Source organism: Corvus kubaryi, unplaced genomic scaffold (genome assembly GCF_017639235.1).
Source record: "Corvus kubaryi isolate FWS band 111438036 unplaced genomic scaffold, C.kubaryi_AGA036_p1.0 37398, whole genome shotgun sequence".
Taxonomy (NCBI): Eukaryota; Metazoa; Chordata; class Aves; order Passeriformes; family Corvidae; genus Corvus; species Corvus kubaryi.
In genome coordinates, this window is record NW_024581137.1 from 50004873 (window position 1) to 50031711 (window position 26839).

The 26839-nt window shown below is 36.6% G+C and overlaps 1 protein-coding gene and 1 long non-coding RNA gene across 5 annotated transcripts in view; one reads left to right on the forward strand and one right to left on the reverse strand.

The window, feature by feature from the left end:
• The window catches only part of PTPRN2 (protein tyrosine phosphatase receptor type N2), a 654654-nt gene that overhangs the window by 314593 nt on the left and 313222 nt on the right, over positions 1-26839 (forward strand). The gene's annotated exons all lie outside the window — the stretch shown is intronic.
• Positions 743-15124, reverse strand: LOC121672033. Its single transcript, XR_006018734.1, has 3 exons — positions 14836-15124; positions 11355-11432; positions 743-9906 (listed from the first exon to the last, which is right to left on the reverse strand). It is a non-coding gene; the product is annotated as an uncharacterized LOC121672033 (long non-coding RNA).

Genomic DNA, 26839 nt, shown 5'->3' on the forward strand with positions numbered 1-26839 from the left:
TAAACTTTCAAAATGCATATCTGTATATCTGTGGAAATTACAATTATTTTTTCACCAGAAGATTTTTGGAAAGATTATAGGAACAAAAATCCCCTTCAATGTTTTAGTTTTCTGATGAATTCTGAGTGATGATTACCAAATTTAGACATGACACTTATTTTGATTTTTAGCTAAATTCTTCTTACAGGATTTTTGTGTACAGAAATGAAAGAGTTCCTTTACATTTACATGTCATAAATCTGTCAAACTTTTCATAAGTATTGCTTGCCTAGTTCATCTTTATCCTAACCCTGGCATGTTTCTTTTGAAAACATTACAAGTAAAAACATGACATTCTAATTTCCTTTTTCATTAGTATTTTTTTAGTTTATGAACATTCTTTGCTGCTTTTCAAAATCTGCTCCATTTTTAATTTTTTAGGGCATAATTTCCCACATTTTAATAGAAGATATTTCTTTTTATCTGTAATTAAATCCATAACTTGTTATTCTCAGAAGGTTATGGATTGTGACTTGACTGTTACAAAAAATGACTTAAAGAGGCTCCTAATATCAGTTTAGTGTGAGGATTTAATTTATTATTCATTAGTTTTGTATTCATTGTAATAGCAGTAATCATTATGAACTCAATGGGTAGGTATGAGAATGTCAGGCACACTATATTTCCATAGAAATTCAGTTCATTAGTCATCTTTAGCAAAATATAAAATACCATTCATGCATTATTGCTGTCACTTGTTTCTCTTTATAATTATATGCCTGTTACTTTACATAAATATCTTCATATGTATAAGTGGTACTGGAACTTAAAAGTTTCAATACATGCATAAACTCCCTTGTCTGTCCTTATGGCAACATAAATTTTGGTGGTTTAAATCAAGATGGCTTCACACAACCTACGACAGTATACAGGCTAATTTCACATTTTATTTTAAAGAAAACACTTTCAAATTATGTCAGTTTACCTTGGCAGAATGTGTTGATTTTTTTCATTCATACACTTCTGCTTTTTAAAAAAAGCTTTCAGTTTAGCAATGCAGAATTCTAATTTTTATTTCAAACTAATTCATAGGTTCATCAGAACATATGTAATTTCCTATTTTAAAATGGGAATTAATATTTTCTCTTCATTGCCATTGTATATTTTGAAGCGTTCAGAATAGAATGGTGATGTTTTTTTCCATACATACCTCAGGTGCATCATTCTTAACTGTGCCATATTTCTACGACTGCATCCTTTGACTGGTAAATGATTCTGCTCCTGTTAAAAATGAGTTGACTGAATGCCTTGGAAAAAAACAAGTGTGTTTAGCATTGTGCCAACTAATTACAGTGGCTGCCTTGCAGCTCAGTGTTGAATTGGACTTGTCCTTCTGAGCATGGACCCAATCAGTCATGGTCAGTATTGTGTCAGCTAACTCAATTCTTTGTAATCAAATTTAAATGTAAGAGTGATTTTGTCTCCTCTAACTCAGGTGTCTTTCGTTTTAGCTGCTTTAAGTATAAGCCAGTCAACCTTGGCTCCTGTTACAATCAGTGCAGTGTAATAAGTGCTTCCAGAGGGTAATACATTTCATCCCATGAGAGGTGTCTGTCTCATCTGGAACTCCTATATCTCATCTATCTCATACATGTCTATCACACTTATGATTGGTGTCTAAGACAGGTCAAGTATATATCATCCCCCTGGGGATCCTGTTATTCTCCATAACTACAACAGAAATCTTGCTTAGATTTCGAACTAAACAACATCTTCCAGTGAAAGTAAATCCCTCAGATCTCTTTCAAGCACCCTTAGAGCACATTTCAGAATTAATATGGGCATGGAAATCTGCTGCCAAGGAAGGGCAGCATTGTTTGGAGCAAGGTATTTTCACCTCCTCTTATGCAAAAAGGACAGGTTGTACCTCACTAAACCCGATGTGGTCTGGTAGCAGTTTGGGCACTGAGCTTCAGTCTTTGGCTGCCAGAAGCTCTTTCAGAGAAGTGGTGTTTTCTCATGGCCCTCAGTCACCTCTGCCCACCCCAAACTGATATCATAGATGCTTGGGTCACCTCAAAGGGCATGTGTAGCTGTCTTTAGGCCACAGAATAAATAAGTGGGGGAAAAGGGCAAAGGGCAATATTTTGTTGCTGGTGGCTTTTAGAAGGAATTTTCAAATGGTTTATTCTACTTCAGTACACATCTAGCTTCTGCTAAGAGCAAACTCCATTCACTTTAAAAAAATTACGTAGTGCACTTAATAACCCTCTTACAGAAATGACTGTAGCAGTTTCAGTTCTGCAGCAGTTGTTGGCTTTGACTCCTCTCCAAGCAGGCTGCCATTTTTTTGGCAAGTGAGGTTTGTGATGGACGTAATGTCACCAGTTTGCACATCAGTGTGTGGAAACAGCAGGTCTTTTTGAAAGATGTTTTCTGGTAGGTTGCAACTGATATTTAAATCGATATCTTTTAAAGCTACCTTGGTTTGATACAAACTGTCACTTATTCTTACCTTTCTCCCCCAACCTGTTTTCCTTCCACATCTGCAGAAGTGCTTTGCATTATTGTGGCCTGGAGCATCTCTGAGTGTTCTTCTAGGAGCATCTGATTCTACAAAATTATCTGATACAGATAAATAATGCTGTTTGCTGCACAAACTGCACATGTATAAGCAAATCTCTGTCTAAATTGCTGACAAGAACAAAACACAACAGTGGAACTTGAAATCAAAAAAGCATACATTCTAAAATTCTCCTCTCAACTTGCTCCTGACTCTTGGAAAAGGCTCTTGTGATTTTAAAAGATAAATAATCCTTACTTTTTTATTTCCTGACAGTATTTATAGCAATAAAGGCAAGGAGATCCCTTCAGGGATTAATTAGACTGTAACTTAAGTCTCTGCTCGTCATCACGCCAGGGCCTTCCCATTGTGTTTGTTTGTCCTTTTAGGAGAAACTTTGGTTTATCTATCCCCTTTTCTGGATATTGAAGAAAATTTGGGTACAAAGCAGGCTGCCAAGGAAAACTATTCTTCCATCATTGCAAACCTGTTGGTGGAGTGTGTCTAGATCAGCCTCTATTAGGGAAATCTTTGGAGGTTAGCAGACCTTCTGTGAGACCTTCTGGTTTGTGCTTGGTTTAAAAAAAACCCCAAAACACAACAAAATTAAATTTGGAGAGTGAGGGAAAGTGATGTTCTACTTGAAGAGAGCAAATATTTCAGTGTAATTCTATCAGCTGTTAAACTTAGGCCATCAGCCTCATCGAGTATGCAACATCTTGTCCTTTGTATTTGTGCCACTTCCTAAAATATCTACTGTGTTATTAAACAATATTTTTCATTATTTTAAGAATAATCTAAATTTTAGTTGTGTTGTGAATAAAAATTTCAAGGAATCCCGTTTTTGACATATCTTAATTAGCAGCTTTAAATGTCATTGCCTTTAAAATTAAGGAAAAAGCCATATGCTACTAAATCACAGATGTGATATTTGTTGCTTTTACTCAATGTGATTTTCAATTTTTTAGTATTTTCTTGTGCTTTTTCTCAGCTTTAATAGAGACAATATTACATGCATTGTTGGTTGAATTGTGACTGAATCATCTCCCTATTACAGGCAAATGAAGTCTGAAAGTCACCAGCTGAAAAATTTATACGTTCTCTGAAAAGTACATAGTATGACTCTTATGGCACTGAGTTAAATCTTATACAACTTATACAGCTTTATTAACAAGTGAAAGATGTTTTTCTCCAATGAAGTGTTTTTTTTTAAATTTCTCTTTTACAGACAGTAAGCTAAATCATGATTGTAGATAAACTGAAATGACATATCTTTTATCCATATGTTGTGCAATTGCACACTATTGTGAAAGAGTAAACCCCTCTAGAAAATTGTCTATTTATGCTTCTTTTTCACAGCATGTATACGTAATAGTGGAATTTTTCCCTCAATAAACAAAAACAAAATCTGTTTTTATTAAGGATATTTACTGATATATTCCATCATTTTTCTGGCCTTTATTAACTACATTGGGAGCTTATGCAACCAGCTGATATATCAGCATGTCTCTGCAGACATTTAGGTTTAGATGTCTTAATTTCAGAACTGAATTCCACCCATACCTTCCTCTGAATCTGATGCCCTGGCACTTTAATGCTTCTCAGTTATAAGCACCAAAAATGCTGGCTATGTTTATTAAGTGTTTATTAAGTGTTTATTATGTGTATTAGTGTTCCTTGACTTTTCTGCACAAACTGTGAGAGACACATTTCAGATTGCAAGTTAAACAAGGCTGAGAGAATGAAAATAATTATCTCAATAAGAGCTCATTTATGGCTTTCTGTCAATAATGAAAACATTGATAGTTGCTTGATATTAAATAGTGATGAAGTTTCATAAAGGAATATCCTTAAATTTTAGGAAGTTAAAAAAGCAAAAAGTTTTCTTCAGGTGATTTTTTTTCCCTGTGATTTTCCAGTAATAATGGTTTGTACTTTTATTAAGCATCTGTACCTGGTTTCCAGCAAAGATGAAATAAATGGATAAGTAGCTGATTTGAGTCTACTAAAATAACAGTTTTCTTCTTGCCGTAGTATTTGAAAATTTTACTTCACTTATTACTATTAGTGTTATAACATTATCCCTTCTACAGCGGTTAGAGCTAAACAATTTCTGTTTTCAACTTGTTTTAGTAGATTCACAATTCAGATTCTTTTTAGTATAGACTGAAGCTTGTGATATAGATTGAAAATTGTTAAAAACATTTTAGCACATTTCGGTTAAAAAATAAACAGAATTTAATTATTTCAATATTAAATATGTCAAAGAAACTTTCTAAATTGCTGATTTTAGATACTGGAAAATGCAGAAATCTGTTCTAATTTTAAAGTATATATTAAATGAAGTAACAGAAACAGTATATGGAATCAATAACAACCACAGACACATATAAATTATTTTGTACTGTATGAGACCTGTGCTTTTTGTAATTTCAATATCAAGATGTCATTTTATTGTCCAGATATTTCTATTATTTTCACTATTTCAACCTCCTACATTTATTTTGAAATGCCTCTCAATTACATTTCTTATTTCAGACTCTCATGTGATTTATGTAGTTCATCTCTCTGTGCTACAATACACATAAGATGAAGTAATAAGTACATGCAGTTGGATAGATTATCTCACCCTTAGGAGACACACCATTGCTGTGCAGAAAATATCTCCATGCTATGCTTTGTTCTTCCCTTCCCTGTTCTGGTTTGTGTGAAATCAGAAGGAGATAGAGGGATCAAATTAACCACATTTTATTTACATGTGAGACATCATTAAAGTCAGGGTTAAGGTGGCCCTTTTTTTCCTGCCATGCTCAGTGGTAGCCTCATCTGATTTCCATCAAAAACACTGGACTTCCACTTGAATTGTTTGTTGAATATATCTAGTCATACACACATACCTTTGCTCTACAACTACTTGATACTCTTCCTGGTGTGTTTATTCCCTCTGGGCTGTACTACAAACAACGATGCAAATCTATATAATCAGTTCTTCCTGATTCATTTCTATGGATGAAATCTCAGTCTGTTATCAGAAATGCACTTGGTCAGGATGAATATATGAATTGACTGTTTTGCTGTGCCTTTGCAGGTTTGAACCTATACCTTGAATCACAATGCTAGTAAAGTCCTGGGAGGAGATTTTCAACCCTTCCTGCAGCAGCTGTTAGGCTTTGCATGGAATAATTGAACATTCACTGACCTGAAGCACAGGAGAGCAAAGGGAACACTGCACTGTAGCAGTCTGATGAGTCATCTGAATCATCTCCAAGTTCTTCCTTTTGTCATATATTTAATGTAAATTAGTGAACTATTCATTGAGAAAAGAATTGAAACTGAATTATTCTCTTTGCTGGTTAAGGAGAGTAGCTACAACATCCACCTGTGAGTTCAGTCCTTATTGAATGACCCCAAGAATTTTTCCACTTTTGGGGGATCATATCTGACAACAGCATAGTTTCTTCCACTGTTTCGTAGGTTGTGCTAGCATGAATGCATCTTTAGAGGTCTTGGCTCCATGCTTCGGAGGGGGTCCACTTACTTGTTTGTTTTTCAGTTGCAGGGAAGGTCAAAAAGTAATGAATAAATGTCAAGAAAGATCACTTATGAGAAGTGGATGCTCTGCATAATAAACATTAACACGTTTAACAAAAAATTTCCTCCAGTAGAAGTCATTCCCATATTAATTTAATCCTGCTGTCTAAGATAATACAATCTCTTTGAAACAGTCTTGATTCTTAGTGCATAGGGACCTTTTCTGGATCAGAGGCCAAATTTCCATTACCTGATGAGCTAATCTGACGTGACAGCCTCATATGCAGATGGGGAATCTCTTGTCAATAGTTTTCTTCAGAGACAAAGAGAAACAAATGTCTATATTCATTCTCTCACTTCATGCATGAGTAACATTACCTTTCTATCTCCCTTTCACTCTATTCAGGTAGTCATTGAGAATTTAAATATAAGCTTTTGTGTTCCTGAGTTAGCTTATGAATGCAAAGCTGTTTACAGAAGACTGGCATCCTTGTCTGTTTGTTTAAGTACAGTATGTATTTTGACATGTAAATTTACATGAGGCATATTTAATCAGTCACAATGATATGCTAATTGGATTCCTGTATGAACTGCATAAAAACAGCATTTGAAAAAAAAAAATTATGAAGGGAGCTTATTACCAGCTGAGACACTTCCTAATCAGTATTATGCATTATCAAAATGCACAAGGATAAATGTGATAGATTTCCAGGACTTTTGTAACCAATTAAAAAAAAATGAACTAAAGAAAAAACTGTCTTTTTCTGAGCAGCCTGAAAGTTAGGAAACAACAACTGAAATCCATAAATTAGAATGCCAAAAATCTCTCAGATGCCTCTGCAGGTTTTGGATGTTGTTCACTGACATAATTTGTGTTCTGATAAGGTTATAGGTTGATCTTGTCTCCAAAAGAGCACTGACATTTAGACTTTAGCTCTGTCTGCCCTAGGGATTTGCTCAAGCATTTTGAATATCGTTTTTTTTAATATATATTTTTATAAGCAGCTCTGACTTTTTCGGGTGCCAGTGGCTCACTTTCAAGCAAAAGCAAGCTGTGCCAGTGTAAACCAGCTACTACATATCCACATGTATAAGCCTACAATACTCTTCCATTCCTCTTCTGTTCATGTACCTGAATTTCCCTGGTAATTAAAATTTTAAAGCTGATAATCTTTATCAAATTTTTAAAAAATGTGCCTCCGGATCTATTCTTTGGTAATTACATCAGACTCTTTCTCATTCTAATTTCTCTTTTGTGGATCATAATACCTACATGATTTCTAGCATAACACAACATACGAATAAGTTTAGCACACTTCAATTCCTTGACTGATTCAACTACTCATTTCTGGCCTTTGCTGAAAATAATCTTAGTTTCTAATATTTTACTTAGATTTGATTGCACAAGAAACAGACAATTGCAGACCTAGGTAAGGCCACAGAATCTCCAAATTAAGGAATTTACCTTGGAAGGAGACGGAAGCCTTTTATCTGAATTTAGTCCAAGAGTAGGGAAGCAGTGAAAATTATGCAAAACTTTTAAATAATGAGCTGGAAGCCACCAGTGCTAGCCAGTGGGGGAAAATGAATAAACAGGCTATGTCAGTTTTTCTTACCTCAGTAGAGTTTACCTGCGTGGATGGAGCTGAAAATTAGGTTTACTGAGAATCCTGGGAACAGATCCTCTTTCTGAGGATAAATGGAAGAAAACATGATGATTCTTCCTCAAGAGGTGAGTTCCTCAAGAGTCTACACGTATCACACTTCGGGGAGACTGGAAACCACGGTTTCCCAGCCTTGAAGTTGACTCTGGAGAGCAGACTACTGGGCATTTACAGGTGCAAAAAGGGGAAGGGAAACCATCTTTTCTGTCCTTGCTGTAAAACCTGCCCCACACATGTAGGAGCTGAGCAGCACTGGCTCCAGAAGTGCCCAACCTGACACAGTCAGACACTGGCCTTGTGGTTGGGGCTGTCCAAGTGGAACAGGAAAGGATCCAGAAATTTGATTATTGTGTGTACTGGATTTGTACCTCTCAGTGATGATGTAGCATAACAATATATAGACACTCTTGGAGAATGGAATGCTTTTTCTTTACTGTTGGGTGTCTTAACTACCAAACATTTGAATGTACTTGTAGTTCCTCCCACATTCAGTCTTACATTCATTATGGTAAGTAATTTGTTTATGTGCATGTTGGATCAGACTTTAATATATATACAGTTCAGGTGAATGCGTATGCAGCCTTTGTATTAATGACCCAGTTATAATTAGAGAGGTGTTAGGAAGAGCTTTTCCTTGTATACTGCTAAGATAGGAGGAAGAGGGTTGGTACATTTATGCTTTATTGGTTTGGAGAACTCCAGTGCTGGTAATAACACTAATATGTTGTGCTGATCATATATAATTTTAATTTTATAGCTGTTGCCTTAATTTACTCTTTACCAATACATGTGTCAGGAAAGTAACAGACTATTTGAAATATAAAATAAAGAAGTAATTGGTTGAAATCATTAAGATGAGGTATTTCAAAAGTTACCTAGTTAAGCTGATGTGGATTTTGCTGTAGACACTATTATTTTGTTTGCAGTAGCTCCCTTTGCTTTTTGGCTGAGGACAGAGAAGCTGAGAAGACAGTAAATGTTTGGTGGTTGCCGCAGTCTTCCACCTATTAAACTCAATCGGTTTGCCACCAACACCTTTAATTTAACCAGTGTCATTTGTGTGACCTTAGAAAAGTCTCCTATATCTTAGGTGGAAAAATAACAGAAGGCCTAACATAGAGAGAAGGTTTTCTGAGCCGTAATAAAGTTTGCAAAGAACTGTGCAGTCCACAGAGGAGAGGAGTTCTGAAGCAGAAACTGTAACATAGGATGATGAAAAACATACCTCTCATTGCCCAGATGCTTAATATCCCCCAGTAATTGGCTTTTATTTCCTCTTCCTCACCATCTGAGAACAGCATTAGTAAATAGTTACATTTCTTTACTCACAGGAGTCTGTGTCGTGCCCCTGAATGCTGTGTGTCAGCCTTCTTAGGTGGCAGGAAAGGAAGCACTTCCTCTGCATGCCACAAAGTGCGGGGAAGGTTTGCTGCACGATTTAATATATTGTGGTGAATAGTCTGGATCTGCTTCACGATAGGTAAAGCCAGAACGTGTGTGCATTTTTTTTCCCTTGAAAAGTGTGGATGCTCAAGTTTTGGAAAATTGCACATTGTGTGTGCATGTATAATGTATGGAAAATATATTTTACCATTTGAATCTTACTGAGATTTCCACAGCATGGTAATAGCACAAAATTGCTCAGGCTTCTTTTAAATTCAACACCCCTGCTTCAGCTTCTGCATATTTGTTGCCTGACTGAAATCTTATTAAAATCTCTGTGTCATGCTATAGTTTTCTGAACTGTAAATAGTATTTAAAATGTTTCTATTGGTGGATTGTGTCTATATAAATGGCAATGATCATTGGCATGATCGGAGGGCTGGAGCACATCTCCTACGGAGACAGGCTGAGAGAGCTGGGGTTGTTCTGCCTGGAGAAGAGAAGGTGTTGGGGACATTTCATTGCAGCCTTTCAGTACCTTAAGGGAGCTAATAAAAATGAGGGACAGGAACTTTTTATACAGGCGTATAGTGATAGGACAAGGATTTTAAACTGAGAGAGGGAAGGTTTAGATTAGATATCAGGAAGAAATTCTTTACTGTGTGGTTGATGAGATACTGTCACAGGTTGCTCAGAGAAGTTGTGGATGCCTCTTGCCTGGAGGTGTTCAAGGCCGAGCTGGATGAGGCCCTGAGCAGCGTGATCTTGATGCCTTGAGGTGGCCACCTAAAACACAGAGGGTATACAAGAACAAGAGAATAAAAGTAGGTATTGATTTGAAGGGCTTTCAAAGGTACACCCCGGGCAGTCAAAAGGCTACACCCAAGATGGACCCTGGGTCACAGGTTCTTCACACTTTTATAAGTTTGGTCCATTTGCATATCAGGGTTAATTCTCCAGTATACCCTCAATTAATGATGTAATTACCTCAAGTTTGCCCCCCCTTTAGAGGCTTTAGTTTACACATTTTGGGGCCTGATGTCCTTGAAGAGCAAACCTAGAGAGGTTTGTTATGTCTAACCAACATGAGAGAACAGTAGTTAACAGGCCACATGAAACTTCAGAGTTACACACCAGGCAGTACCAGATTTGAAAAATATAAAAGTTAAAACCTAAGGCATCAATCTAGTTAAAAGAATTCCATTATTCTAAGATTCTAGTATGCCAAATGTGCAAAGGACAGTTCAACCCTTTTTGAGTTTTGTGGAGTTCTAGTTTGAAGTTTTTACATTAAAGGAAGCTGATAATCAAATCTGCAGCACATCATGAAACGGCTGGTCAGTGAGTTACGACTGAAATACCAGTTCTATGTATGAAAATGAATCTAGGAGACAGAATAAAAATAAAAATTAAAATACATAAACAAGAAATAAAATAAGAAATATAATAGGGGGAATACGATAGAATTACAATGAATACAGTGATTTACTGAATGAGATTATAAATGCTCTGTCCTGTCCGGAGTAATTGCCACATCTGTGTTTTTTACCCCATTAATGACTGTTTGATGGAAGTAGGCAGAGAATCTGTGAGCAATTCAGCTTGGTCCTGAGCACTGGTGAAAGGCTTGATTGATAATGTTTCTCTCAATGAACTGCTCTGTAAGAGAAACCATGGTTTACTCAGATTCAACATGCCAGCAAATGCAAATGCAAATGAAAAAAAAAAAAAAAAGAAAAAAATTCTGCTATTTCAGAAAAAGAAAACCCATTAAGCATTAAGTAGAAATAGTACATATATATATATATAAAAATATAGCTAAAAATATGCAAAAGGTGCTGTGAAAAATATTAGATTGGTTCCAGTTCTATGGAGATTATTTAAAGACATCATATTAGGAACTCCAGCAAAATTCTTACTATGTAGTAAAAATACTTCAAGAAGACAAAATCCAGACAACATGGTAAAACAGAATGAAAATGGAAGTTAATTGAAGATAACTCAAGAAATCTGAGGTATGTTCAGGAGAAAAAATTAGAAAGGATGGTAATGACGAGTAAAAAATGTAGTAAAGCAGGCAAAAAAGATCAAGCACACAACTTGAAAATTCTTAGAAACCAATACTAAATCATTTTCAAACCCATTGGGGACAGGAAGCCTTTCACAGAGTCCATAGGATCAAATAGCTCCAAGAAAAATGAAAAAAAAAGTCATTTTGATAAGGCTATACTCACTATTTAAGTATTTTGCAAGGATTCTAGAAAAGAATTCTTCTTTATGGGAAACTCATCAGACAATGTCTGAAATTGAATCTATGGAACAAATAGACAAAATTAAGAATAATAGATCATCATTGCCAGATTATAGTTGCTCAAAATAATTCAAACTCTCCAGAATGAAATAGCTGAGTCAGTAGGTGTCATGGGAAAGCCTCGTCCTTACAGCCTGGAACATAGTAAATATAAAAATAGTTTGTAGAAAAGTCACAGAGAAGATTGACAGAAATGACAAATCACTAAACCAAATATCTGTATTTGATAAATTAGTATAAATTATTCCAAATATTAAATCAGTGTACATGTGGGTGTGTATGGCACATTAGAAATGGCTCAGCTTTTGAAAAGGGAAGTCCTGCCTCCCAGTTTCAGGCCTTTGAATTCAGTAACAATTGTGTCGGAGGCAGATACTATTGATCATGGCTCCTATAGAATTCCAAAGGCTTCCAGCAATATCTCTCAACAAAGCAGCTAAGTTGCTCTGGGATAATAGGGAGGTCTTCACATGGATAAATAGTTAGTAAAAAGAGAGGCAGATGAGGGTAAGAATAAATGTTCCATTTTCACAATGCAGAGGTGTCGCCGGCTGAATTCCACAGAGGTTTGTGCTCTTCAACAGATTCATAAATGATCTGTAAAAATGACAGAATAACTTGCAGAGGATGTTGAGATTTTTGAGATATTCAAGAAAAGGGCTGACTGTGCAACACTGAAGAAGGACATATGAGTGACTGAGCAATAAATTAGCAAATAAATTCAATTTTTATAAACCTTATAGGATACTTAGGGGTGAAAAACCACTCAGTCCTAACTTTGCATATACAGTGATGGACAGTGAGCTAACTATAAATACTTGAGAACAACATTTCTGCTTTTAATGTATAGTTCTGTGAAAATGCCAGTTCAGTGCTCAGTAGCAGCAATGAAAGCAAATTCAATGTTAGGGAAGGAAAGAGAGAAAAAAGAGAAAAGATCATACAAAACCATGCTGTGCCTGAGTTCCTAAATGCATGAAGTTCTGTTCCACTCCCCTCCAAAAAGTATATTATTATGGGAAAAGATATAGGGAGGCATGACAAGGAAGATCAAAGGTATGGAACATCTGGTGTGCAAGGGAAGATTTAATAGAATAGGAGTCTGCTTAAAGTCATATGACTGATGGAAAGATATGATAGAGGCCTGGAAAACCATGACTGGCATGGAGTCATTGTGCAGGGTTTCAATATTTCTTCTGTCTTCAGAACAGGAACTAAGGACCATCAATTTTGTTATGTTTTATGTAGTAAACAGCCCTAACACTGTATATACAGTGTCCTCATTGACAACCAAGCTGTCTACAAGCAGAAAGAAGGGGCTTTGCAAACAGTGCACTATCAAGCAAAGACCTTGCCAAAGTTTTTTCTGAACACTAAAGTTCATGTTGATTAAAAAACCCTGATGCACAAGTTAGTGTAAGAAAAAGACATTAATTGCTACAAGGCAAAACACCACCTCTGGCTCAGAAATTTCCTGACTTATTTTGCAGCCCTGTTCTGGAAATTATTTCTACTAGGCCCCGTTTCTGCATAGGCTTCCCTCAGTATTTAGGATCAGTCATTGTTGGGGATGGGGTTTTAAGCAAATTATTTATGACATCACTTATTTTGCCAGGTGGCAGACTTTCAGTATTCTTCCTGCTTTTGGGTGTCTGTATTTAAGGGACGTTTGCATTTGCAGCTTGATATCATAATAACAATTTAGACTAATTACTACATTCTTAAGTGCTCTGAACAGAATAGTGCTGTCTTGGATGCTTGGTCCAGATTTATTTCTACTTGAATTTATCTGAAATCAATGAAGTAACAATGGTAATAAAGTCTCCTCTAAGATATTTTTTCCTCCATTGATTTCAAAGACTAAGATGTTACAGAGGATGTCAAAGCTACTTCAAACAAAGTAGCCACAAGGCAGTTACATATTTCCAAATCATCGGACCTGCACAATTTGCAGGGAAAGAGTAGGTGCAGAGAACACACAGGAGGATAAACATCAGTGAGAAATGGAGAGGAAGGGACTTTGGAGCCTTTCAGTTTATGCTGGCAGATGGGGCAGAACATTTGTCTTAGGAGACTTAATACAAAAATAGACATTAAAATTATGCTGCTTTTCCTACTTAAGACAAATCATATGCTACCTTTTTTTTTTTTCTTTCCCCAGGGAAAGTATCATATGTTGAAGTAAAAGTAGAATAAATTAGTATTTGGATATATGGGTTTTACATGTGTGTTTCCTGAGTGTGAAAATTTCATTAACTCTTCTTTAAAAGTATGATGAGGCTTCTTGAATGCACCAGGCTCAGCCTCCATAAATCAGAATTTATTTTGGGCCCCATGAAGTGTTTGGTTTAATCTGACTATCAACCAAGGCATTTACAGAGGAGAGAGATGACAACTGAAACCAACTGGATGCTAGTCAAAGGGAGTAATAGAAAGCCCCACGGTGTAGCCAGGGTTCTGTGATTTCACACCCATGAATATTAATTGATGCAATTTTATTTGAAAATAATAATTATATTTGTAATAGATTTATAACTTTCTGAGCTACAGATTATGTTATGTTATAGATTTTGTTAAGATTAGCACTAGATATAGGCTGTTTTTAAAGTGTCAAAATTCTTGTTTGAGGTGTACAGCTAGCTATGAATGAGAGAGTATGGATAGAAAAGCATTTTTTTCTAGTATCTTTCCTCATTTTAAAAGTATAGAAAGACCTCTGGAGGCCCTCTTACACTGGAAGAAAATTGTTTGTTGTGAAATCACTGGTGGAATACTCACTTCTGGACTATGCTCTGTGGTCTGAATGGTGAACAAAGAGACCACATTTCTCTGAAAATCACAAAATAAAACAACAGCAACAAACATTCTTTGGCACTGACATGAGGGTGCCACAGGCAGTGGAAAGGTTACCTTAAAGCTACTGCAGATAAGCTACAGAGGCTTCAAAGTGGTGTGAAGATACATTCTATTTTAACTTACTGAAAGAAGTCACAAAACACACAGGAAACTTCCATGAAATCTGGAGGGCAAGAGCTCATGTCTTGGGACTTCCCATCATGAAAACTGACTACCTTTCTAAACTCTAGAGATATGTGACTTGTGTTTGCATGAATCAGTGTACTAGCCATAATTACTAGTAATATTTAGTATTCAGGCTTGAAGTGGAGTATACATGGAAGTAAAGGAGAGTTTAATTAAATATGATAAATATTAATTTTGGGGAGAGAAGATAACAGTAAACATTCTTGTGTAGCAAATACTTTAAATCTTAGCTTACTTTCTGTTTTTAAATCTAGAACATATGGGGTTTATTGACTTTCACCTGGCTGATATTATTTTTTCTTATCTTGGGTGAAATACAAACAAACAGCAACTCCTACACTTTAGGAGTTCGAGGCGCATACCTGTAGAAAACATTGCTCTGGGACAGACAGCAGGAACAAGGCATCATCCCTCCACAGTCACATCCATGCAAGTAACAACAGCTCCTCCGTGCTCACTAATTCAGAAGATAAAGTCCAGGCTCCCTTATTCTGAGAAGGGGACAACCAGGGCTCTCAGGTTTCATTCTTGAAGTTTACCACAAACAGGTTTGTCTTGTCTGACCTGGCCTTCATATTTTAGTTCTCTGTTGGCTGATTTTGTATGTTGGTTCCTGGCAAGACATGGATTAGTGAGCTTTTGGGAAGGTGTTGATGACCCCAGAATTCAGGACAAGTAGTTCCTCTGGCTAAATTAGAAGCACAATCGCCTTATACAGATCTCAGGCTGAGGGAAGATTCCCCAGAGGACGATTCAGAGCATCCAAGTTAAGATGCAGCTCTGACTCACCCTGTGTAGGAGGTTCTGTCTCTCCATTCTCTTGCAGAGGTCTTTGGAAATTTAACCTTCTCATAAAGGCATCACAAGTTAGATTAATAAATTAATCTAATTAATCAATTAATGAGCTGTTCAGCAGTGAAATGCAGGTTGGTGAGACATGAGGCAGTTGTTACTTTCTTCTTTTGAACATTTTTTTTGCTAGTAGACGCAACACTTTTAGCAGCTGCTGGCTAATTTTATACAGGAAATTTGAGGTCTTCATATTGTTTCCGACAGATGTGTTCACATCTCTCCAACCATTCTTACAGGGCTGGCACAAGTTAGAGCAGTCAACCTCAGAGTGCTGTTTCTGGCTCATACATGTGGGTTACAGGAACACCTCAAGCAGGGCGACACAGAATTTTGTGCTGCCCCTCCTTGGACTTCACCTCTTCTGTGGTATTCCATTCCTAAGCCTTTGTAAAAGCCATCCATGAACAGACTTGTAAAACTTTTTTTTAATTTCCTTTTTAGCGTAAATCTGCTCTGACCACATTAATGCTGTATTTTCTGAGTGCTAAAACTGGAAGGCTGCACATTCCCAGTGGTATTGTATTGTGGCTGGGAACCTGACGTTCATTCCTTTCATTTAGTTTTAAATTAGAGGCGATGTGAGCCAGTTCATGTAAAAATGTTTTAATTAACTGATGCAGCATCAGCAGTTCTAGAGGAATTTAAAAAAATATACCTAGGATTTATTCCTCTAAATAGTAGGTGGGTTAGAGCTATCTGAATTCCTCTGGTGTAATGCAGGCTGGGCCTGTAGATGCTGCCTTGCTGCCTTTTTTTTTTTTACAGTAAGTTATGCTGGGCCATGATAAAAGGATGTCAGCGTTTCAGTTTGAAACCATGGCAACTAGAAGGGGAGATTTGCATGTTTGCATGACAATGTGATTGTGTTATCTCTGGAGATAATGCATGTAATATACATAGTGGAACTGCTGTACCTACATCTATAAAGTGGGGTGAAGGAAGGGGAGGGGAGATCACCTTTGTTGCTGCAGGAATCATGGGCAAGAAATTAAGTTATTTTTTCCTCTTGGAAGGTCTAGAAACCTATAGATGTGTGTGAATTATCCTTTTTGATTCAATGTATTCAAATATCAGACTCAAGGAACGCTTCCAGGGACACCATCAGGAAGTGGAAAAACTCCTCAAACTCTTTCCTTGATTTTTATATCCTCACTCATGAGGAAGGTACCAGAAGAAATTTTTTCCTACGATTGTGATGCCTTTTCCTGGTCTTAAAATCAAGAGTCATACACGGTTAAAAGGGGAAAAGGGATTTTACCTTGGTATTTATTTTAAGGATCCTTAGGTGTACACGTCCAGGTCATATGCATCAAGATGCACCCCGCTGAGTCTATCTCTCTGTCTCTCTCTGTGTCTCAGTGTCTGTCTCTGTGTCTGTCTCTGTCCCCCCCAACATTGGGTGTAGCATTATAGGTTTGACTAATTAGCATATCTATCAAAGATTCCCCAATGAGAGGCTCAAGTGAGCCCCCCTCCCCAAGGAACCTTCCCCTGGATGGTTCTATCTTGGTTTACAGAATGTGTTCTGGAGAGGACCTTGGGGTCTGGGGCACACTGATCCCTAGCTACGAAGCTTCTAAAATGTTTAGTCTCTCAGCTTAACAAAGTCCAAGAATGTAGGCAAAAAGCACTAGGAATGCAGAAGTTGTAAAAAGGTATAACAGGGGTGTAAAAGAAAAGGCAAAAATCTTCATGGCATCAATTGATCTAACTTTCTGCTAAAATTGCTGTCAGAGAAAACATTATGGAGAGGAATGGAGAGAAAATCAAGCAGTAGAATATGAAACTAAAACTTTCAGATTCAGTTTTAAGAGCAGGTTTGAAAGTGTGGCTCTGCTGCCTTTGCCTCTGCTGTGTAACGGAAGTTGTGCTAAGTGACTGCTTTGATTAATTTGTGCTAAAGCCTGGCACAGATTTGGCACAACTGATGGCAGTGTAACCTTCAGCAGATTAAATCAGCCTTCCCCAATAGGAACCAGAAACTCTCACAGCAGCAGTGGATCTCTAGGCCATGAATTCTAAAGACAAATAGCAAGAGCAGGGTATGATTCTTTTTTTTTCTCATTAATGGTGGAACAAACAGAAAAAGGTCCCTTGAAAGTTAAAGCTTAGCTAGTGCAGAGTGTCCTCATGTATTATGAGTGAGAAACAAAGGAAAATGAGAAACTTCAAAGCTTTCTGTGGCATTCAGAGCTTTCCATCTTCAAAGCACCTCTCCCTTTTGTAGTTCTGCTTTGGGTTTAATTAATACATTTTAAATATTGTTACTGTAAACAGCGTCATCTTTGTTTTCTACCCAGTTCCTTTTCAGAGTAATTTAAATTATTTTATGAAGCTATCTGTCATCTTTATTTAGTGCCTCTTAACCTCTTTTCTTTTACAAATGAGTAGTCACCTCCAGTTGAGATTAAAACAACACTGAAAAGGGGTGTATGTGCATGTGAAGCAGTCCAGGAAAAAAAAATCTTTGCCTGCCTTTTATCTATGTTCTCTAAAGTAAAAATAGACATAACCCTCTCAGTTCATGTACTAGCAATATTTTATTATTTTAAGATGGAAAAGGGAGATTTAGAAGTTATGATGCATCTTCTTTTTTTCCTTTAGAAAGCTAATTCTAGAAAACCACATGAGAAAAAAAAAGTGTGAAAATTACACATCTGCATATTTGTAGTCATATTATTTTGTTCATGCTGTCACTAATTTTTTCACATGTATTTTGGGGACTTGGACATGAGAAGAAACAGAAGAGATGTGCACTAGAAGAACTATAACATTTTGCATCTTATTAAGCTATTTTTGTCTGTGGAGACTTAAGAAGTTTTATCTATTAAAATCATGTATTTCTTCTGCAATTTTGAGAGAAAAAGGAAGAATGCAATATGAAGAAAATGTCATTTTGCCGATTTGTCTAAATACTGCCTTGTAGTTAACATTACTTAACTGTAAGAGTCTACGTGGAGGGATTGTTTTATAGAAATATCACAGTACTAGGCATTTTAGTATTTTTTTTTGATGTGCTTAATCCCTAAAAATGAAAATAAGAGGGAAAATAGGTAGCGAGGTAACTTGAGGAAAAAACATAATAATGTTTTTCAACTCTGGTAAGTGATATGAATGCGAGTGTGCTCTCATGAGTGTGAGTTGGCAGTCTTATTTCAGGCCCCCATCACACAATTGTTACTGTGCCACACTTGAGGCAGAGAAGAGGCATTTTTAATGCCTGTGTATGATTTCAATCTTGCATCCTTCCAAAACATAATCCTTCCTGCCCTCTAGAATGTAAAAGAACTTGAGTCAGAGGGCACTGAAGCTAATGAAAGCATTCCTTTTGACATCCCTGGCCCTCAGTTCAGGCTTAAAGCACACAATGATTGCTGCTACCTTTAATTCCTTTTTAAGTCCTCTTTTCAAATCATGACTCATCTCTTCCCTCTCCTATCTGAATATCCACCATTGTGGTCACTTCACACGTAAATAGCAGAATCCCCAGTGCCTGGAAAGGAGAGAATCAAATTTCAAATGCAGTCTCATTGGAGAAACAGGCTCCCATAGGCACAATTCATATAATATGAATATTTTCAGTTGTGCAAAAAAGCTGTGTTTGTTTGTGCATGTAGAGAGTGGTTTTTAGCTTGATGTCAACATTATTGCAAAGAAGGGAAGAAACACATACCAAAATACAATGTGTGAATACAGAAAAATCAATCATTGTTTGTCAGACTTGTGTCAGGCAAGCTCTCATTAGTCCTCCCTGCTCCTGCAAGGTTTTAGGGAAGTTATAAATGGATACTACAAACTCAACACATGTTTCTATTACTAATGGAAAATAAAATAACACATATTCTAAGCTGGGTTTGCTTTGTAAATGCCAATTAGTCACAATTTTCCTATTCTGTCTTCCTAATTACACAGCATCTGGGTTGTATTCATCTCTTGCCTCTTACTGCAAGTTGCAGTCAGGCCTTACTCAAACCATCTATTTTAATTCTTCTGTGTTAAGGCTCGCCCTTCCTTCCTCCCTTCCTCCCTTCCTCCCTTCCTCCCTTCCTCCCTTCCTCCCTTCCTCTCTTCCTCCCTTCCTCCCTCCTTTCCTTCCCTACCTCCCTCCCTCCTATATTCTGCATTCATGATGGATGCTTTATTTTCCTTTCTATTATCCTAAAAACTTCTTTACTTTTCACTTAATTTCTATTTTTGTCTAGTTTTCTGGTTCCCCAACTCCCTCTTTTTGCTGATATTTTCTGATCCTTCCCTTTTCATAATCCATTTTTCCTTACCTTTCTTTATACTTCCCTGTCTTTTTACAATCCCTATCCCCACTCTTTCCTCTCTTTGGATCTTGTTCTTGTTGTTTTTGCTGTCTGACTGTCATTCAAAGTACTGCGGTAACATAACAAGAAGATCTCCTGAGACTCCATGAAAAATCCTGTGAAAGCAGCTGTCCTTGTGATGTTTTCAGCAGGAAGAGGGTGCAGAAAAGACCAGCAGGACCTGGGCCCCAAATAATGACACTGCTGAACTGTCTCTTGTAGTAGTTTCTCCAAGATCTAAAGATGGGAAGAAGTGCTCTTCCACTCCTGACTTGTGCATCTCCTTAGTTTTTATTTAGAGCACTATGTTCAGGACTTTGGCTTGCTATCAGAAATGTTTTTCCAACAAATTTTTGCTAAGATCTGGTGTGGGGTTATTTGTGTGTAGCACACAGGAGGTTTGTTTGGTGGTATCCTTTTAGACAAAATGGGATTTAACCCACGTTTAAATAATAAAATACAGCTTATTTCATATTTTAAATGCCATTTTGAAATTTTGCTTTATATCAATTAATGAATTAACCAAGTCTTCAAGGGATTTTTAAATTAAATGATGGAAAATAGAAAAGAAGCTACTATAGCAACATATTTTGCATGTAATTCCACAGCAAAGTGTAATCTTTCTGTCTGAGCACTTCTGTGTCAGAACCACCTCTAGTAAATATAGAATAGTAACTTTAAAGAAAAAACTTCAAACCATATCATGTTTCTAAGGTATCATCTACATTGTAAAATGTAATGGCCAGTATTAATATAATTGGAAAATTTTATTTTTTGATTAAATGAGGCTCCTTATGCCATATATAATTGGAGTTTTGTATTCAGAAAATTGTGATAATTCCTATTGTTATCATTTTTACAAATAAATCATTGTTAGTGAGAAAACCACCTGCGATTACATACACTTTTGGTTGAATTAGTATGTTGGGGTTTTTAACCTTCTACTAAAAATATGTGCAATATATTGATGATGCTTGTGACAGGTGTAGTTGAGTTATTTTTCCTTAAAATAAGAACTCACTTGTCCGGTGAAGCATAAGCTAATTTTTAAATTGACTAAATATCTAATGTTTTGGTAGAAAAATACAATAAGAAACATTTAATTTGTTTATTAGAAAATGGCTCAATGTTGTTAGAAGGTTTCAGCTCTCGGAGGTTCCTGTTTAAGAATCATCTGCTTGTGTGTGTTTGACTGGAAGTCGATGTTTCTGCACTGCTAAGTCAAATAAGTGTTTCTGTGTGAATATATTTATTTGTCAGCTTGTTATCAGAGACTGTGCGTGTTTCAGTTTGGTCTGCAAGTGCTTATTCACGCAATAATCCTTTTGATACTAATACTGCTAATTAAGGATGTTCCTGTGCAAATGGCTGGTAGGTCAGGATGAGCAGATAAGGATAAAGGCCGTCTTCTGAAACTTTAGAATTTGTCAGTCATTTCCACATGGCCCTATTATGGTACAAAAGTTTGATAAGAATTGCAAAATATGAAACTCTGAACAGCAAACTCTATTTTAAATATTTCTCAGTAGCATATGTGGGTCTCAGCTTTTTCTCATGATTATTTCTCCATGTGGAAAATGTTGCACAAATTATTGTAATTTCATTTTCAAGTACAAGATCTGACCCCCCAAAATCACAATTTATGGTGACTTGAGTCTGATCTTTTTCTCTCTTCAGTTTAAGAGATGTTAGGAGAGTATGGAAGTAAAAATAAAACATTGGGACTTTAATCCAAGCTACTAATGTAAGTGTTGTGATCTCTTGTGGCCTTTCCATTCTTTTCTACATTTGTTAGTGGACTACATCTTCCTTGCATTCTTCTTTTGCCTTCGTCTTCCTTGCTCTGTGAAAATTAGCATGTTTCAATATTGGAGAATTTCCCAATTAGTTGTCTCAAGTCAATCATTCATAGGTATTAGAATCAGTGGAATTTGCATGATAGATTTCTCTAGTGTAACTCTCTGGGAACCAAGCAGGTAAGATGCTATTTTTCTTTGTTTGTCACAACATGGTACTTTTTCCAGGTGTATTTTTCAAGCTGAAAAAAAAATGGATCATGACTAAAAGCCATTTTCGTAGTAGCTCCAAGGAGAAATAAGCCATATCATCTGTATCTCTTTGGTTCAGAGGTAATCTGATGTACCTGTATTGAATGCAGTGATACCGATTCTATAATTTTATCCAAATAGGCACTAACTTCAGATGAAACTATAAAAGCTAAATAATGCATACGCATCAGAAAGCACACTGTGCCCTTTCTATCTTCCCCAGCTCTCTAGTCTCTATCTAAATCAATATCTGTGTACTGCTGTGATGGCTCACAGCACGACGTGCATTTGGCATACTGAAACTGTTACATGCTTTAAAGCAACATAGGATCTTCTGGAAAGGCACTTTTCCCCTCAAAATGCTACTGCCAATGAAACCCCATACAAATGGTCAATAACAACCAATTGCCTCTGTTACAGAAGTCACTGAAATGGAAAAGTAACCTATACAACAGAAAATAAACTGAAAGGAAATTTTTATTCTGGATCCGTAGGGGGGTTTCTGTTTCACTAATCCAGAAAGCTTAACTTTGGTAATTAATATATGCTTCTCTATTTATTTGCATTTCTTTCTGGTCTTTACCTCTGTCACTATATAAAGGGTTTTTTTTTTTCACAACATACTGCATCCCTTCTAGAAATAAGTGGACTTGATCTCTGGAATTATTTTGGTCCCAGGTTTTAGTTTGCTTTTTTTTTCCCCCTTCCCTTTTTAGCAATATATTGAGGAAATATCCATATCTACAGCAACAATTTGATTTTGAGCCAATCATTAAAGATATAGTTACAGATCCATTCCTTTACCTGACTGCATTCCTGGAAATATGAGGAAATTTGAATTATTGTATGCAGTACCAGAAATGAAAACAGGGAAATAAAATGTAATGACTGGTGACATGTCTTACAAGATGCTGCAATCAAAATATTAGCTCTGTCTGAAATTCAGGGATTGATGAGGATTTCCTAATATGTGGTTATGCTTATGATATGTGATTATGCTTATTTCAGCCAGGGTTGAAAATGTATATGGAGGACAGAATGAGCCAGAAAATATTTCCTCTGGCAAAATACAATAGTTATATTACTGGGGGGGGTGGGGGGGGGGAAATATTCCTGGATAGAAGCTTTGTAAAAGGTGAAATAGGTCTGCTTCCTCCTTTTTAAGACATCCTGATTCCTTAAAGAACCACTCAACTGTTACAAGTGGCGAGACACTGGCCAGAGAAGTTGTGGATGCCCCATCTTTGGAAGTGTTCAAGACCAGGCTGGATGGGGCTTTGGGCTAGTGGGACTAGTGGGAGGTTTCCCTGCCCATGGCACAAGATGGAACTAGATGGTCTTTAATGTCCTTTCCAACACAAACCATTCTATGATTCTCTGATCCTGTGATATTTCTCTACTTTTATAAGACATGTTTTTACATAACCTCATGTTCCAGCTACAAACTTGTGAATTAGAACAACTTGTTTTCTGTGATCCAGATTTCAAAAAACCTGCCCTGCCTATTCAGAAAGTATCCTCTTCTATGTCTTGAAGAGGCCAAGTTTCATCTTTCAACTTTGGCCACAGCAAGTGCGCAGCTCCAGTGCTCTGGGAACATAAAATTTTCTTCTGCTCTTATTTCCCTGAGGAGGGCTGTGATCCCCACTTCTACCCAGGCTGGGATATAGTGGAACATGTGGAAGGTGATAACACTTTTGTCAGTATGCATTTCTTCCCAAAATCTGGGAAGCCGTAGGAAACATGAAACTTCAGCCAATTTGTGCTTACACTAGGGTAGTAGAACTGCAGGTTGGACTTTATTATAGTCTTGAAAAGAAAATTGAGGTCTGTTAGTACAAAGGTAGAAATGTTGCCTTAAACTTTCTTCTTGTAATTTGTGCTCACAAAGTGAAGGTACTTTTCTGTCACGTACAAAGGTCAATCAATACATGAAATGTACTGTACATCTCTTCTTGTTTTTACTTTCAAAATCTCATGACCATTGCTGGAAAATACTTTTGCAACTTTTGAGCAACCACTCTAGCAATCATGACTGTACACTCTGCTGTTATTTGAGAAGATACTTTTTAAAAGAATTTAAAAAAGGAAAGAAAATGGTCACAGGGAATTGTTAGCCCTTTTGGCTTTCTTCTTAGTTTCTATGACTGTTTTCAGTTTGCTATTTAAACATTGTGCATATCCATTCTTTCATTCTTTCCATTAGTAGCTTTGGGAAGACTGAAATGAAGTTGTGTTGTTTATTTGTATAATTAACATTACAGATTGCTAACTAGAGAAATCTACACTAAAAATTCCCTATTTATATGTCATACATTTTGCTAAGTCTAAAAGGTGTTACATGATGTTATATAAGTTATGTGCAGGTTCAATAGCTATAATTATATTTAAACAATGTATTTTAACTGAATCTATTATAAAATAGATTAAAGTATCTATAGACTCTAAAATTAGTTCAAAGCTTTTCAATGCAAATGTAAATCTTCAATACCGACACCTGAAAAAATATATTTCCAACTTAATTACTGAGTTTACCTATGTTCCCTATTGTAAAGCCTGGTTTATTTTGTCTTTGTCATCTCACCTGATGGTCTCAATTCAATTAATTAATTTGTTCACAGTGAATTCACACAACCAAATCACCAGGCTTGTCACATGTGCTGGCAGATCCCTGTAGTGACCCTCAGGCTGGGCTTGGTTTGTCCTTTCCTGCTCAGAGTTGGTTTGCGCCTAAATCTTCACATTCACAGGGATGTCTGTGCTGGCTGCCCCTCTCCCCCCAATCACTCCAAAACTGCAAGTCAGCACTACATCACTTTGTATAGAGTTTTGTATACCTAGAATGGGAAATAATGTCACTCTGAAAATTTTTTTGCCTTTGACTCTTGATAAATGTCATGGTCTTCAGGTATCATGTGCACACCAGCTTAATTTTGACCTGGCAACCACATCATTTGGAGGAATGAAAGGCAAAATATTAATGCAGGACTAGGCACACAGACTAAAGGAAGCTCTTGCATCCCTCCTTTTCATTTACTTTTAACCCATAAGGGATTTTTTCTCTTTTCCGAGAGAAATAAAGGCATTCTATCTATTGGGGGTGAATGTGGTAAACTCTACTTGTGGAAACCTTGCAAGAATAAACCAGGGCTTTATTTTCCTCTATTACTTTACATTGGTATAGAAGATTATTTTGGAAATCTAATAAATACTTTACTGCTTTCTTATTGTAAATTATACTATTCAGACTTATCCTGGACTTTGATTTTATTCTCCCTGGAGTCCCAATGATCCACAGAGGAAGAACTGTTCCTTTTCACATTGGGATTGTGAAAACTTTTTAAAGAAACAAGTCGTAAACACATATACACAATAACATAGGTCAGATTAAAAATCCAAACACTTCTTGATTAAAAAAAAGTCTCTCAAGATATACAGTCTTCAGCTTTTCTTTACAATTTGATATCCAGTAGTTGTTTGGAGTTATATAATTCATCAGATTAATTACTCTAGCACATATTGGACATAATATTGTAATTCAGAAAATGCAAATTTTTCTTCAAGTCAATCAGAATTCAGGAGAAGCAGATGCAGCATGGCAGTGGGGCTCACCTTGGGCCAGTGGTGTGTCTAGGTGTTTTACTTACCAGGTTTATTGTGATTATATTGGGCTAAAGCCTGTAACCTTAGGATACTACAACCCCTAGGGCTACCATAGCATTTGGACTGAGTCAAGCACAGTTAGGTCAACTGTGTGTAGAAGTCTATTGAAACTGTCCCGGTTGGTTGAAGGACAGGTAGGATACTCCTGACTCATGCTGCTGTGGCTCCAGCTCTGTGATACTTGCATATCAAGTGCTTGTTGGAAAAATGACAGTGAGTATTCTTCCCACATAATTTTAATCTAAATTTCAGTGATTTTATTGGCTGTGGCTTGCAGGATGCCACGCTCAGATTTTCATTCATCTCTCTTTAGACAGTGCTTATTTTTAGTGCTGCAGTCGCCATGGTGCCTGGGAGGGAGAAAACATTTCTGTACGATACCAATTTGGAGAAGTTCCCTGTTAACACAGTAAAGATTGTCATCCGTGATATCGCATCTTACAAGTAGCAATATTGAGAAGAAAATAATAAAAAATCCGATTTCCAGTATACTCAGAATGCATACCTGTTGTGTATATACCTACTTCATTATAATGGGATTGCAAACCTGGAGCAAGAGGAAGTGTCAGAGTTCTAGCAACAGAAAATACTACTGCTATTTGATTTATCCATGTCACAGATGTTACTGTAGCCACACCTTTCTCAGACTTTTTTAGGAGGATGAACGTCTCTTCCTAAGTTAAGTCACTAAAGTGAATTATTTACTGGTTTTGGATCCTTTCTGTAAAAAGCCCCTCTAACTCATAGCAAGAACTAGGAGCATTACATCCCCAGGCAGATGGATAAGCCAAATATGTTCACGGATAGGCAAGAGTGTCAAAAACCTTGTCCAGTTACCATTTTAGTGATTTTCGTGTTTCATTCTCACCCTTTCCCTCATCTCTTGTCTTCTCTTGTCTTTATAATATCAAACAGTCCTCAGGGAAGAGAATATTTTTAAAGCACATGTGTTCTGAATGTGGTAGCAACTGTTTATTTCTACATTATAGCTTTAAAAGACAGGATTTTAAATGTCAAAAGCAGAATTTTCCTATTTGCAAAACTAAAAAAAACAAAAGAAAGGAAAGAAAACTAGCAAAAATCCTGCCTGAAAAAAAAGATCGATTTGAAAGACTCCAGTTTTAATCTCTGTGATCTTCTGTCCTAAATCGTTTCCTTGAGTTTATTAACCTGAGCATATAAAGTATTCCCAGCTGGTCAATTAAGCCTTGGGAACTGTCCTACATCTCACTTATTATAACTCTAAAACCATCACTTGAAGTACTTGCTCTGTGCTCTAACCCTCACAGTTGCCTTCTGTGGCCAGGTAGTTTTATTCAAAAATGATGAGTTTCCTTCTACAGTGGTACTGAACTGCTCTTCATGGAGTAATTTTAAGGTGATGTTTCTTTCCCAGGAATCACAGGATTTGTTGCTCATCCATCTACAACTTCAGGGATACAAGGCAGATCCTAATTTTTTCATTCATTGCAAAGCTGTCTTTTTTTCCTAAT